Raw genomic sequence first — 15,820 nt, forward strand, 5'->3', positions numbered from 1 at the left:
CAGGTAGGTTGATACCTCCAGTTCCATTCTTCTTTCTCAAGATCGCTTTGGCTATTCGAGGTTTTTTGTATTTCCATAAAAATTGTGAAATTATTTGTTCTAGCTCTGTGAAGAATACTGTTGGTAGCTTGATAGAGATTGCATTGAATCTATAGATTGCTTTGGGTAGTATACTCATTTTCACTATATTGATTCTTCCAATCCATGAACATGGTATATTTCTCCATCTATTAATGTCCTCTTTGATTTCTTTCACCAGTGTTTTATAGTTTTCTATATATAGGTCTTTAGTTTCTTCAGGTAGATATATTCCTAAGTATTTTATTCTTTCCATTGCAATGGTGAATGGAATTGTTTCCTTAATTTCTCTTTCTGTTTTCTCATTATTAGTGTATAGGAATGCAAGGGATTTCTGTGTGTTGATTTTATATCCTGCAACTTTACTATAGTCATTGATTAGTTCTTGTAATTTTCTGGTGGAGTCTTTAGGATTTTCTATGTAGAGGATCATGTCATCTGCAAATAGTGAGAGTTTTACTTCTTCTTTTCTAATTTGGATTCCTTTTATTTCTTTTTCTGCTCTGATTGCTGTGGCCAAAACTTCCAAAACTATGTTGAATAGTAGTGGTGAAAGTGGGCACCCTTGTCTTGTTCCTGACTTTAGAGGAAATGCTTTCAATTTTTCACCATTGAGGATAATGTTTGCTGTGGGTTTGTCATATATAGTTTTTATTATGTTGAGGTATGTTCCTTCTATTCCTGCTTTCTGGAGAGTTCTTATCATAAATGGATGTTGAATTTTGTCAAAGGCTTTCTCTGCATCTACTGAGATAATCATATGGTTTTTATTTTTCAATTTGTTAATGTGGTGTATTACAGTGATTGATTTGTGGATATTGAAGAATCCTTGCATCCCTGGGATAAAGCCCACTTGGTCATGGTATATGATCTTTGTAATATGTTGTTGGATTCTGATTGCTATAATTTTGTTAAGATTTTTGCATCTATGTTCATGAGTGATATTGGCCTGTAGTTTTCTTTTTTTGTGGGATCTTTGTCAGGTTTTGGTATTAGGGTGATGGTGGCCTCATAGAATGAGTTTGAAAGTTTACCTTCCTCTGCAATTTTCTGGAAGAGTTTGAGCAGGATAGGTGTTAGCTCTTCTCTAAATTTTTGGTAGAATTATACAGAGTGAAGTAAGCCAGAAAGAAAAACACCAATACAGTATACTAACACATATATATGGAATTTAGAAAGATGGTAACAATAACCCAGTGTACGAGACAGCAAAAGAGACACTGATGTATAGAACAGTCTTATGGACTCTGTGGGAGAGGGAGAGGGTGGGAAGATTTGGGAGAATGACATTGAAACATCTAAAATATCATATAAGAAACAAGTTGCCAGTCCAGGTTCAATGCATGATACTGGATGCTTGGGGCTAGTGCACTGGGACGACCCAGAGGGATGGTATGGGGAGGGAGAAGGGAGGAGGGTTCAGGGTGGGGAACACATGTATACCTGTGGTGGATTCATTTTGATATTTGGCAAAACTAATACAATTATGTAAAGTTTAAAACTAAAATAAAATTAAAAAAAAAAGAAATACTAGATTAAAAAAAAAAAAAGCCACCTCATCTAAGCCTAGCATGCATGGTCTTCTATACTCAAGCATAATCATATTCTTCCATTTTTTCCTCATGCTTCTCTTAAATATATTACACTCAAAATGGAATATTTATTGTACAACAATTCATATTTTCCTCCACTTTGTATTGCAATGCTAGTTATTGCTTCCTTTCTTGGTGATAATTTTTCTCACTTCCATTTCTATTTATAGAATTCTTACTAATTTCCCATGAACTATTTTAAATGCTACCTCATTCCCAATATTCCATAATCACTTCCAATATCTCTTTAGATATTCATAAGTCATCTCACATGCTGCTTCCTCTTTGCATTATCACATTAATCGTGTCCTTAAAATAATCATGGAGAAGGCAATGGCAACCTACTCCAGTACTCTTGCCTGGAAAATCCCATGGACAGAAGAGCCTGGTAGGCTGCAGTCCATGGGGTCGCTAGAGTCGGACACGACTGAGCGACTTCACTTTCACTTTTCACTTTCATGCATTGGAGAAGGAAATGGCAACCCACTCCAGTGTTTTTGCCTGGAGAATCCCAGGGACAAGGGACCCTGGTGGCTGCTGTCTATGGGGTCACACGTAGTCGGACACGACTGAAGTGACTTAGCAGCAGCAGTAGCAGTAAAATAATCATATGCATATTTGGTAAGAGTAAAAATGGTAACTAGGATTCAGGATCTTACATTTCCATTCTTTGCTGTTCTAGTTTTGTTATTGTTGGGTTGAGGTATAGGGAGTGGTTATTACAGTGGTTTACAGTCTTGATTAATGAGAAAAATGTTTGAGATAAAAAAATTTTGATGATTCTTGCCACTTTGATTCATCTCTAACCTAGACACATGCTGTGTTGTCAGTAACAGTAATTAGTTGCAAAAAAGAAAAAAACAAACATTAACCACAGTCAGCCTTTACACAAGACCTGGAGTGAATTCTGAACTTAAAATTATGTCTTTTAGCACATGTTCCCTTATCCTTTATAGATATGACACTCCACAGATCTTAGTTTAGTGGCTTCTCAATAGAATTTGACACTTGTGATCAATTAATTTTACTCAAAAGACTCTTATCTTTACCTCAAAAATAAGTCTTTGATCAGTCATTGTCAATTCCTTCCCTAGAATTCTCTTTCCTTCATAAACACTAACGAGTTTAACAATCACATATCTATACCCTAATGGTAGATTGGGGCTTCCCTGGTGGCTCAGACGGTAAAGCATCTGCCTGCAAAGTGGGAAACCCGGGTTTGATCCCTGGGTTGGGAAGATCCACTGGAGAAGGAAATGGCAACCCACTCCAGTATTCTTGCCTGGAAAATCCCACGGATGGAGGAACCTGGTAGGCTACAGTGAATAGGGTCGCAAAGAGTCGGACACGACCAAGTGACCTCACTTTCCTTTCCTTTAAAGGTAGGTTATGCCTTGCCTCCATTCTCCCAACATACATAACTTGATGACTCAAGCCTCACAAATGTCATGCAGACACTTTAAGTTCAAATAGCACCTGTTAAACCTGGACCTGGTCTTACTTTAGCATCATTTATTTTAGTAAGGAGCGTCAACATTCAAAATTGTAAAATCCAGTTGTACAAAGGAATTCGCTTTCTATCTTTTCTCCCCTCATTATCCACTCCTCCCAAATAACTAATGACTTCCAAAATTGTATAAACTTTCCTTTATAAATATTCTATGAAACTATCCATTTCCTTCACCTTATTGGAAACAGCCTAGGTTCTCCTGAAATACAAGAGCAACAGATAATTTACTGCATCTATCTAAAGGTAAAAATATATTTGTGAATAATTGAAGACATTCAAATACTCGCTGGGCACTGAATAATGTGTGGGGATTATTTTTAAATTGTTAACCATGGTTTGACAATCTGTCATTATTTTCCAGTGTTTCATACTTTTATATTTTATGATGAATACCCTTATGATCCACAAATAATTCAGAGAAAATTACAGCAATTGGTCATTAACACTGGAAAAAATATGTATATTTCTCATTATATTAACATGTAACCACCATACTATCTTGGTTGTATTCTCTAATGGAATATTTTACTGAATAAGCCTATTTATAAGTTTATAAAAGCCAGGTCATGAGAACCAGGATTTGATAAGAAGAAACTCTGAAGACAAGGAAGGTGGTTAAGTCAAATCATGGTTATATGAGATATGTGAGGTGAAAGCAGAAATAAAAGTCAGGAAATCCATGACAGGTCAAGAATTATTTTCCATAAAAAAAAAAAAAGTTCAAATTTCATTAAATAAAGGAGGTTTTACAATTTGTCTAGAGACTGTTAAAAAGTTAAAAAGTTCAAAGGCAGAGGAGACTGTATTTACACAACAAATATGCATCCTTCCAAAACCTATATTTATTGTATAGTTCCTTTCATCTGAAGTGGTTCACAAATTGATTTACAGACTGTGTATACTGCAATCATTTTCATTTATGAAATGCACCTCATCCGTTATGCATACATATATTGCATTTTATGAATTTCAGGATGTGGCATAGTAATCCCCAAATATCACTTTGAGTCTCAAATACTGTTTTATGGCTTCATGAAAACAACATGACAAATTGTGTACTCAGGTTTCAGTGACAAATCTGTCTTCTCAGTAAGTAGAGCTCTAATTGAAATGTACACTTCAACTTGTAGGCAGCAAAAGACAAAAAATAGCAGCTGAGGACTCATGAATGGGTGATGCGTAAGTTAGCAGGAAATTTATTGGGTTACCACTATGTATAGAAAACCGTCTAGGTACTATATGGGGAAACAAAAAGTGCAGCCTCTGGCCTTGATGACCCTATGAATTAATTTGCACAGATAAAATATATCCATGCCTAGATTTCAGCATTTGCTTTATGTAGCATGCCAACATGTGAACAAATCTACGGTTCAAGCTCAGCTCACAAGTGCTAACTTAGTATAGTGAGACTAGAACAATCATAGCAGGACTGACTTAGATTCCTGAAGGAAGTAAAGCTGAACCAGGTTTATACTGGTAGAAGGATGAAAACATTTCTACTGTTCACTGGTCCCTTTCTTAATATACAGAGTACATTGATTGTACAATAATAGCACCATAAAATTAGTATAGTACAGTTTCTGTATCTTTCATTTTTCAGTTCAGAAGATGATTTACTCATTTATTCATCTACATATTCTATCAATCATACACTCAAACCATCATTTGTTGAACACTGCGTGCATGCATGCTAAGTCTCTTCAGTCATGTCTGACTCTTTGCAACCCTGTGGACCATAGCCCACCAGGCTCCTCTGTCCATGGGATTGTCCAGGCAAGAATACTGGAGTTAGTTGCCATGCCCCTCCTCCAGGGGATCTTCCTGACTCAGGGATCAAACCTGTGTCTCTTATATCTCCTGCATTGGCAGGCAGGTTCTTTACTACTAATGCCACCTGGAAAGTCCATTGTACACTACATATATGTCCAGAAACATGAACGAAGTCAGTGACAAATTTGGGAACAAAACACAATCTCTGTCAAGAGATGATTACACATATTAAGATAATTTTTGTTTTACTCTCTGATAACATACAGATTTAAAAAAAATAATGTATATTTAAAATCTTATTAAAGTCTCATTTATACCTGTTTTTACTTATGAATGTAGAACAGGCTGAATTGTGTGCCCCCCCAAATTCATACATTGGAGTCCTAACGCCTGTATCTTAGACCATGACTATATTTGGAGACGGGGCCTTTAAAGAGGTAAGGAAGATAAAATGAGGTCCTATGGGTGAGCCTTAAGCCAGTGCGACTGGTGTCCTCATAAGAGCAGATATTAGACACAGATAATGCACAGGCCATGTGACGACAGAGTGAGAAGACAGTTGTTTGCAAGCCAGAGAGAGAGGCCTCAGACGAAACCAAACCAAGCCTCCAGAATTTTTGGAAAATATATTTCTGCTGTTTAAGCCATACGATCTGTGGCATTTTATTTTGGCAGCCCTAACAAACTAGTATAGTTTATTGTTGTTTAGTCACTAAGTCGTGTCTGAGTCTTTTGTGACCCCATGGACTGTAGCCCACCAGACTCCTCTGTCCATGGGATTTCCCAGACAAGAATACTGGAGTGGGTTGCCATTTCCTTCTTCGGGGGATCTTCCTGACCCAGGGATTGAACCTATGTTTCCTGCATTAGCAGGTGGATTCTTTACCACTGAGCCATCAGAGAAGCCCCAAAATTAATACAGTAGGTTATATCAATATGTAAATAAAGTTCAATATTATTACTTTTTCCAGACCCCTCTACACTAGATTGTTTTTTCAGCAGTTGACAAATATTATAAGGTAATTAAATTGTTAAATTGCATCTCTGAAGAATGTCTTTTTTTTCCCTCCAGAGGCAATTTATTTATTTAACTGGAGGTGGGTATAGTTGCTTTACAATGTTGTTAGTTTCCACTGTACGAGGAAGTGAATCAGCTATCTGTATACATATATCCCCTCCCTCTTTTTTTTGTCTTAATAACAAACTCTTTCAATATCATGAAAATATTAGTGTAAATATTCTTTTAAAAGCTTTAGAGGAAGTTTTAACAGGTGTGTTATATCTTCAAATTGATTTTCATTATGAAACTGGAGCTATATTGTTACAGAAAAAACTTTGTCGTCAAGATACAATAAATTACATTTTAAAATGCAGAGGAATGAAGAAAGGGAGCCCAGAATCAAGTAAGAAATAATGTATATAGACCTTGATAAGAAAAAAAAAAACTTGTAAAATACCCAGAGAAAACATGATTAATGCTTATGATTATTTTTCCTAAAATAACTAGAAAAATAGATGATAGAAACAACAAAAAGACAAATTTCCCTAGATATATTTTACTCTCGAAATATATCCTCCTTTCATTATTTCCCTGCTTGTAAGTATATGTTTATCTTAAAACCATATGTCCTTTTCTTTACAATTTCCTGAGTATACAGAGAGTTCTTTGTTTCTACATGAAGGGAAATATGCTTTCAGGTATCATGGAAAATTTGGTATGTCTGCCATCAAATTCTGAAAGTCAGTATATTATATATATATATATATAATCATCATGAACAAAATCATTTTTGTAATTATATTCATGAATATAATTAAATAAATGTACACATTATAGAATTAAACACACGTTTTTTTTTTTCTGTGAAATTTATAGATTATCTGTTTAATCTCCATTAGTATGCTACTAAGATGTTCTTAGAGATCACTGGAAGATTTTGCAACTTTCAGAAGCCTGAAAATTGGCTGCAGGTCACAAAAACAATAACGGGTCTAAAACTAAATGCAAATGTGGTCTCGGCCTTAGCGCCATCTCTTGAGAAACCTCCGTACCATGAGAGGGAAGTGAAGGAAGGAGCAAACACGCAGGCTGAAGTGCAAAAGAAGAAAGGTGAGGCAGACGTCCAAGCAGACTTGTACACCCACGGGAGCCACAGAAGCAGAAACAAGGGAAGCCAGAGGCCAGGGACACCAGTACAAATCGCTGGACTACACGCCTACCACCTAGAACTTGTCTCAGGGGGTCTGGAACATCTGTGGCCATTCTGACCACCTCTCCTACTTTTGAGAGACCCACCTTGCTCCCATCAAAGCAGTCCTGCTTGGCCCTTTACCCTGGACCTGTGATATTCTGGACTAATTATCTTCTCAGTTGTGGGTGAATGCAACATGTGTACAATAAATCATTCCCTTTGCGGTCTTAGCTGAAGAAAAAAATGCAAATTTAGATAGATAAATTGATACAGATTTAAGGACATAAGATCTAGACCACATAGATGTAGTAAACTAATAAAGAGCCTACTAAATAATGTATTTGAATGTTATGTGTAAAATGATCCTACATTGCTATGAATACTTTGCACATCCACAAAAGTGTGTATATAAAATAACTACCATTTACATATATACACAATTATATAATCTCTATCCATGTATTATATCTGAATATTCCACATTTCACAATATAAGAAAGCTAACATTTTCAAAAGTTAGCTTATACCTAGGTAAAATTAATTTCTTTTTAAGAGAAGTATATACTTTAACCAAGAGAGACAGGTTATGTTCACTCATATAACAAGAAAAAATTTATCTCAGATGTAATTCAGTAGATTCAAAAGCTTTCTTGGTTTGTAAAAAATTACTAGTTTCTTCAACTTCCTGACAGGCTTACATAATGAATGGTGATTAAAGGACCATTGGATGAATGTGAAGGATAATAGAAAATGTTAGGTGACTAGAAGAGGAAATTAAAGAGAAATGAAATTGCAGAGAAATCAAAAAGTAAAGAGTGGATAATTAGAGTGAAGACAAGTAGCAAAAATTGAGCCAAGAAAGGGGAGATGAAATATAAATTTAGACAGAAACTTCATAGTTTGTCTTCTCAATATGAAGACTAAACTCATTGTTAATATGAATATTGTGACTGAGTCTTCTCTGTTAAAAACTAAATGAGAGGTGTTTCTTCTGTATTTTTAAACATGGCCCTGTTTGATAAACATCTCATTTATGTCATTTAAATTTTCAAATAAATTACATATTTCCAGGGAAATTCAGCTAAAGTAAGAAATGTTTATACTACAAGTTTTAATATAGTTCATTCTTACTATTTGTTTACTTTGCTATCTGAGGTGAATCTCCATGTGTGTCTATTCAAAAAGCAGCTTTTGGCAGGAAAAAGCTCTTTGCTGGAAAGAACTCTCTACAGGAGGTACTCTTTAGTCTTGTCACTAACCTTAAACCACGTGCCCTCATCTCAGGCCCCAGCACACCTTTCATATCTCTTACACAATACCTTGCCGAATTTGTTGGTTCTTCCTATAGATTAATGATGTAGAAAAGATGTAGAAGAATCATTAACAGGTGACCAGATCTCTTCCCTACCTTCCCCTTCAGTAATATCATGAACAAACTTTATGACCAAACTGTGTGAACAAGGTCACACCAAGAGGAAGACCAAAAGAAATTGAGGAGCCTTCATGCAGTGGGGGATGATGTTGTCTCTGATCCCCCATCTTTGTGGTTAATTGAAATTACTTCCCCTCTTCCCTTTAAAATTTTCACGGCCAAGCAGAATCTTTGGAGGTGGTTTTGGGGGAGGCTTGAGTTCTCCATTTTCCCAGATTGCCAGCATTTTGATTCAAAGTACCTTTCCCTTCTACTGACACTTGTTTCTTTCTCAAGTACTGGCTTTTTGAGCCAAAAGCAGGTGGGCCTGATTTGGTAGCATCTAGTCCCTTACCCGGAGAAGGCAATGGCACCCCACTCCAGTACTCTTGCCTGGAAAATCCCATGGACGGAGGAGCCTGGTGCTGCAGTCCCTGGGGTCACTGTGAGTTGGACACGACTGAGCGGCTTCGCTTTCACTTTTCACTTTTCACTTTCATCATTGGAGAAGGAAATGGCAACCCACTCCAGTGTTATTGCCTGGAGAATCCCAGGGACGGGGGAGCCTGGTGGGCTGCCGTCTATGGGGTCGCACAGAGCCGGACACGACTGAAGTGACTTAGCAGCAGCAGCAGTCTCTTACCACTGGCTAGCCAATACAGTAACACTAAAAATAAGGTGCAACTGATGAGACCCTCAGCATTTACATTCGTAAAATGCTTTGTTTTGTCTTCAGAGCTGGAAATAGAGAAATGAGCTCCATCACTGGATCTAGATGGAAATAAAGAGAAAGTGCTGGCGAAGGGCATGGCTACTCACTCCAGTATTCTTTCCTGGAGAATTCTATGGACAGAGGAGCCTGAATGGCTACAGCCCATGGGGTAGAAAAGAGACAGATACGACTGAGCAACTAACACTTCCACTTTTTTCAAAGAGATAATGATTCATATATCTACTCACTTCACTTGGAGTAAGTGAAGAGATAGATACTATGATTTTTCAAAGTACTTTTCTAGAACTTAGCCTTGAAAATAAAATTAAAGGAATTCCTAAAATTCTCCTATGAGATATTTTCACAAGCACATGCCTATAAACAGGATTCTCAATCATGACATAAAGGAGACATTGCTTTAACTCATCCTCCAGAAAGAATAAATGAGAGCTGAGCTTTCCTTCAAATAATTGTCAAGAACCTGGGGCTTGACTGCTTCATCAGTTTGAAAAAGTGAAGACACTCTTTTAGAACCAATTTGCAATGTCAATAACTGGAGTTTGCTATAAATACTTGAAGTATATCACACAGAAGAGTGATAAAAGTGTTTCCTTTATAAAGTTTATATAAAATATAAACTTTATATTTCTCACTGTATTCAAAGCTTCAAATATAGTCTTCACCTATAATAGATTCTCCTGAAAGATGTAATTTTTTAAAGTACGAAGCAGTCACTTCCCAGTTATTCCAAAACCAGGTAAACTTCTACCTTAAACTCATAAATCCATCAAACTAAATCTCCTTTTGACAATCAAACACAATCCACATGAAATAGCTGAGAAAAAAAAATCTGTAAATAAAAAATCTGCCTAACATTCAAACATTAAACCAAAAGTCAAACCTAAATTATGCTATTTTTCTTTAAAAATTAGATAAGGTACCAGCATTTCTCATTAATCATATTATCAGTAGTGATGACACAGTTCATCTGAGAAATAGATGACGTTCTTTTCCCCATTTTTGCTGATAATCTTGATTATGAGTCTAAATTTGAAAGATAGTATATAATCTGTGCTTTTACATTTGAGCATCTCACAATACAATAACCATCATCCCAAGTTTGACTTATAATTCCTTTAAGTTTTTGTTTTATTACCAGGAAATGACCAAGGAAAAATGAAGTAAATGTACTGAATGCTTCCTTAAATATTTCAATCATCTCCATTATGCAGATAATGAATCCAAAGACCAAAAAGAAATATGGAGTAAAGACAGCTAGGCTAAATCCCTGCTTTCAATTGTCAATATTTATGTTCTTGATATTTCAATATTTATTTTATATACATTATATAATATATATTTATGTTAACTTGACCACATTACATAATCCTCTTCTCTGAAGAGTTATGATTAGATAGATGTTTTCATTTCTTCTTAATCCTTATAAATCTCTTTTGTATAGCTCTTAATATCATTTATATACACTTAACATATCATATTAGTGTTAAAACTAATTTTCTGAAGTCAAAGTGTTTCATATATGTATCTGTATGATATTGGCATAGTATCTGATGCATATTTTTGTCTATTGTTGGCTAATTACATGTCTTTATCCCCTGTTCTTGATGAAGAGTCTTTTTTTTAAATTCTAATATTACTCCACTTTTATTCACTCTGTAATTCTGAAAATTCTAATGTTTTAAACAATAACCCAAAATTGCTATATGCTTATAAAATATAAAAGCTATCTGACATCTAGGCTACTAGTCATCAAACTCATTTAATAGCAGAATCACATTTTAAAATTTGCTTTCTGATATGGGGAAGGAGGTGGGAGAGGAGTTCAGGATGGGGAACACGTGTACACCCGTGGCAGATTCATGTTGATGTATGGCAAAACCAATACAATATTGTAAAGTAATTAGCCTCCAATTAAAATAAATAAATTTAAATTAAAAAAATAAAAATAAAATTTGCTTTCTGTTTATAATTGATATTTTCTTGAATACATACTTGAGAATAGTAAGATGATAACATTTATCTACTGTAAATACCAAATTTGAAAACCATGCAATTGTTGCTTGCATCAAATGTATTATTTGAAACAAGGAATAGTAAATGACATTTTATATCAAAATCAATTTATTTCTTCAATTTTACTCAGCTAAAAGAATCACAATGTAAGAATTTATTTAAACAAATATTTGTGACTGTTAGGATATGAAAATGACTCCCCTAAAATCCTATATAAATTTCATTAAAAATTGATAGGAATGCTTGGAAGAAGAATGGTTTGCTTTTGATTGTATATTTGTTTAAAAATTGTATCACCATCAAACTCTAACAACTTACTAATTTATTTTTGAATGCTCATTTTAAGGTAGTAGCTAAATATGCTACTCAATCAATTTGAATTTTCACTATTTATCATAGTACTTCTTAAAACCTTAGTGGATATTTAAAAGTGTCTTTTAAAATATGTCAGACTTTAATAAGTATGCTTTTCATTCAAGTTTAAAAATATCTATCCTGTTTTTTAGTTTTAAAATGTTTTTCCATATAATATTTATATAATATTTTATCATGTATGAGCTTGATAACATATTGTATAGGTTATCAATAGGTTATTGATAACCTGTTGGCACATAAGCAATTTACTAAAGTAGCACAACAATCATATACACCAAGTTAAGAAATTTAGAGAGCAAAAGAAGTCAAAGCCACAACCAATGGCCAGCTTCTAATTCTGTCTTTCTTACTTAATCCAAGTAAGTAAAGAAATTACTGAAGCAATTTGAATAAATAATAATTGAATTAATGAATAAAAATAGGTCATGCTCTGATTTTCTTAAAAGACATTTATTTTATGGCCACAATTTAAAATAAGAGACAATTGCTGCAATCTGTTGAAAGATTATCACAGTTTGGGTTAGGAGTGCTATGGAGGAAATGAAGGAAACAGAATAGATACTGGATATGTTTCTGATGTAAAAAGTGAAAGTCAATCAGTCGTGTCCGAGTCTTTACAACAGTATGGACTATATAGTCCATGGGATTCTCCAGGCCAGAATGCTGGAGTGAGTAGTCTTTCTCTTTTCCAGGGGATTCTTCCCGACCTAGGGATTGAATCCATGTCTCCCCCATTGCAGGCGGATTCTTTTTTTTTTTCCCCCTGCAGATATTTATTTATTTTTAATTGGAGGCTAATTACTTTACAGTATCGTGGTGGTTTTTGCCATACATTGACATGAATCAGCCATGGGTATACATATGTTCCCCATCCTGAACCCCCTCCCCCTTCTCTTCCCTCCCCATCCGATCCCTCAGGGTCATCCTCGTGCACCAGGCAGGTGGATTCTTTACCAGCTGAGCCACGAGGGAAGCCCTTCTGAGGTAGAAACCACCCCTTACAAATGATTTGAATCTAGAGAGATAAAAGTCAAAGATGTCTCCAGAGTTTTGCACTGGGGGCTGGACTCAGGGGGAGTTGACAACCCTTGAGATAGAGATGTCTAGGGGAGGCACATTCTAAAATGTGTGAAAAGTGGGTTTTAGAAGTTTGAGATTCAGATACTTTTAACACATTCATGGTTAGGTGATACCTTGAACATTAGGCTTGGAATCTAGGGGAAAGTTCTGGGGTAGTGTTACTTCATAGTTGTAGCATCACAGATGTCTGAATTATCAAAACAGATGCACAAAGATAATAGATCTAACTCAGCATCAAACTTCCCAAATGCTTAGTGCAAGATACAAGCAATAAGTAGGGAGAATTGTAGCCTCACACTACTAGTCTCTCAGATAGCCACCAACTCAACAGATGCAGCCTCCAAGACAAAATAATACCAAAAGCAAAGCAAAACAAAACAAGGCAAAACCAGGCATGCTTCCCACCCTGTGATGAGTTTTGATTTTGAAGGAAGAAACAGGTACTATCTATGTGTACTGGACAATTTAGCTCCAAGGAAGCAGTTTTAGTATGAGGTTTCCTGGTTTCTGTACTCCATTTAATCACACAGGTACAGTCTGCAGTTAACTTCCATTCTCCAACCAGTTTTGTCCTATACATCTCTTAATTTCATGTTTATTTTGAATGATAATTGTAGAGAAATGGTATACCCTGCTTTAAAAAATTCTTAGGTAAAAATTCCTCAGTAATCTTGAGACTATAAATCCTACTGGAATATTTACTGGTAGATTTTGTCGAGATCAGATCGCCACTTGCATGCCCAGAAGGGAGGGAAAGAGCTACAGACCCGCTGTTAACTCTTTTGTTCCGGGAGTCATCAGCTTGGAGACAACATTTTAAACAATGAAATTGTAGCTACTCCCATGAAAATGTTTTCTATCAGAGCAAGAAAGTAGGTGTTGCAGTATTCTCTTTCAGCTACTCTCATCCATGTGCAGAGTAGAGGAAGCTTTGGATTCAACAGGGTTTGGGTTTTGCAAGGTTAATGCAATAGGGGAAAAAAGAAAGGTTATTGCAATGTGGGTGTTTTTGGTGGTAATTGTTGTCCAGTTGCTAACCCATGTCAAACTCTTTGCAACCCCATGGACTGCAGCACGCTGGTCTCCCTTTCTTTTCCTACACCCTGGCGTTTGCTCAGATTCATGTCCACTGAGTCAGTGATGCTGTCTAACCATCTTATCCTCTGTGTCCCCCTTCTCCTTTTGGCTTCAATCTTTACCAGCATCAGCGTCTTTTCCAATTAGTTGGCTCTTTGCATCAGGTAGGCAAAGTATTGGAGCTTCAGCTTTAGCATCAATCCTTCCAACGAATTTCAGGATTGATTTCCTTTAGGATTCATTGGTTTGATCTTCTTGCAGCCCAAGGGACTCTCAAGAGTTTTTGGTGGAGGGGATGAAAAAAATATATCAAGCAATAAAAACTTGCTTGTCACATGTCCTGAATATCTGAGACTCAAAACACAGGGGCCTTTAGTAAGAAATGACAAGAGACCTCAAACAATAACTGAAGTCTAACTATATGGGTCCTCAAAAAGAATGATAGGAAAACTTGAATAATTGAACAATAAACAAAAGTAAACTGCATTTATACTGCCAGTCAGGTTGGTTGGTAATCTCTTATTTCATGAGATATACCTGTGAAGACCACAATTCTTTAGTGCTATTGACAAAAAAGTTTAATTCACTACATTCTATAAGGAGCTTCACTGCCATTCTTGGTTTGCAGTAATGCTATGAATTATCTTTTTATATGAAAAATATATATCTAATATAAATATGATATATGTCTATACATATACAGTAGAGAAGGAAATGGCAACCCACTCCAGCATTCTTGCCTGGAGAATCCCATGGACAGAGGAGCCTGGTGGGCTACAGTCTATGGGGTCACAAAGAGCTGGACACGGCTGAAGTGACTGAACACCATACATATACAGTGTACATATTTCTGTAAGGACATGACAGAATTTACTTCAGGTAGATATATTCCTAAGTATTTTATTCTTTCCGTTGCAATGGTGAATGGAATTGTTTCCTTAATTTCTCTTTCTGTTTTCCCATTATTAGTGTATAGGAATGCAAGGGATTTCTGTGTGTTGATTTTATATCCTGCAACTTTACTATAGTCATTGATTATTTCTAGTAATTTTCTGGTGGAGTCGTTAGGGTTTTCTATGTAGAGGATCCTGTCATCTGCAAATAGTGAGAGTTTTACTTCTTCTTTTCTAATTTGGATTCCTTTTATTTCTTTTTCTGCTCTGATTGCTGTGGCCAAAACTTCCAAAACTATGTTGAATAGTAATGGTGAAAGTGGGCACCCTTGTCTTGTTCCTGACTTTAGAGGAAATGCTTTCAATTTTTCACCATTGAGGATAATGTTTGCTGTGGGTTTGTCATATATAGTTTTTATTATGTTGAGGTATGTTCCTTCTATTCCTGCTTTCTGGAGAGTTTTAATTAACCTTAAAAGCTTCTGCACATCAAAGGAAACTATTAGCAAGGTGAAAAGACAGCCTTCAGAATGGGAGAAAATAATAGCAAATGAAGCAACTGACAAACAACTAATCTCAAAAATATACAAGCAACTCCTACAGCTCAACTCCAGAAAAATAAACGACCCAATCAAAAAATGGGCCAAAGATCTAGATAGACATTTCTCCAAAGAAGACATACAGATGGCTAACAAACACATGAAAAGATGCTCAACATCACTCATTATCAGCGAAATGCAAATCAAAACCTCTATGAGGTATCATTTCACACCAGTCAGAATGGCTGCGATCCAAAAGTCTACAAATAATAAATGCTGGAGAGGGTGTGGAGAAAAGGGAACCCTCTTACACTGTTGGTGGGAACGCAAACTAGTACAGCCACTATGGAGAACAGTGTGGAGATTCCTTAAAAAACTGGAAATAGAACTGCCTTATGATCCAGCAATCCCACTGCTGGGCAGACACACTGAGGAAACCAGAAGGGAAAGAGACACATGTACCCCAGTGTTCATCGCAGCACTGTTTAGAATAGCCAGGACATGGAAGCAACCTAGATGTCCATCAGCAGATGAAATGGATAAGAAAGCGGTGGTAC

The sequence above is a fragment of the Bison bison genome, unplaced genomic scaffold, assembly GCF_000754665.1.
Source record: "Bison bison bison isolate TAMUID 2011002044 unplaced genomic scaffold, Bison_UMD1.0 scf7180017864481, whole genome shotgun sequence".
Lineage (NCBI taxonomy): Eukaryota > Metazoa > Chordata > Mammalia > Artiodactyla > Bovidae > Bison > Bison bison.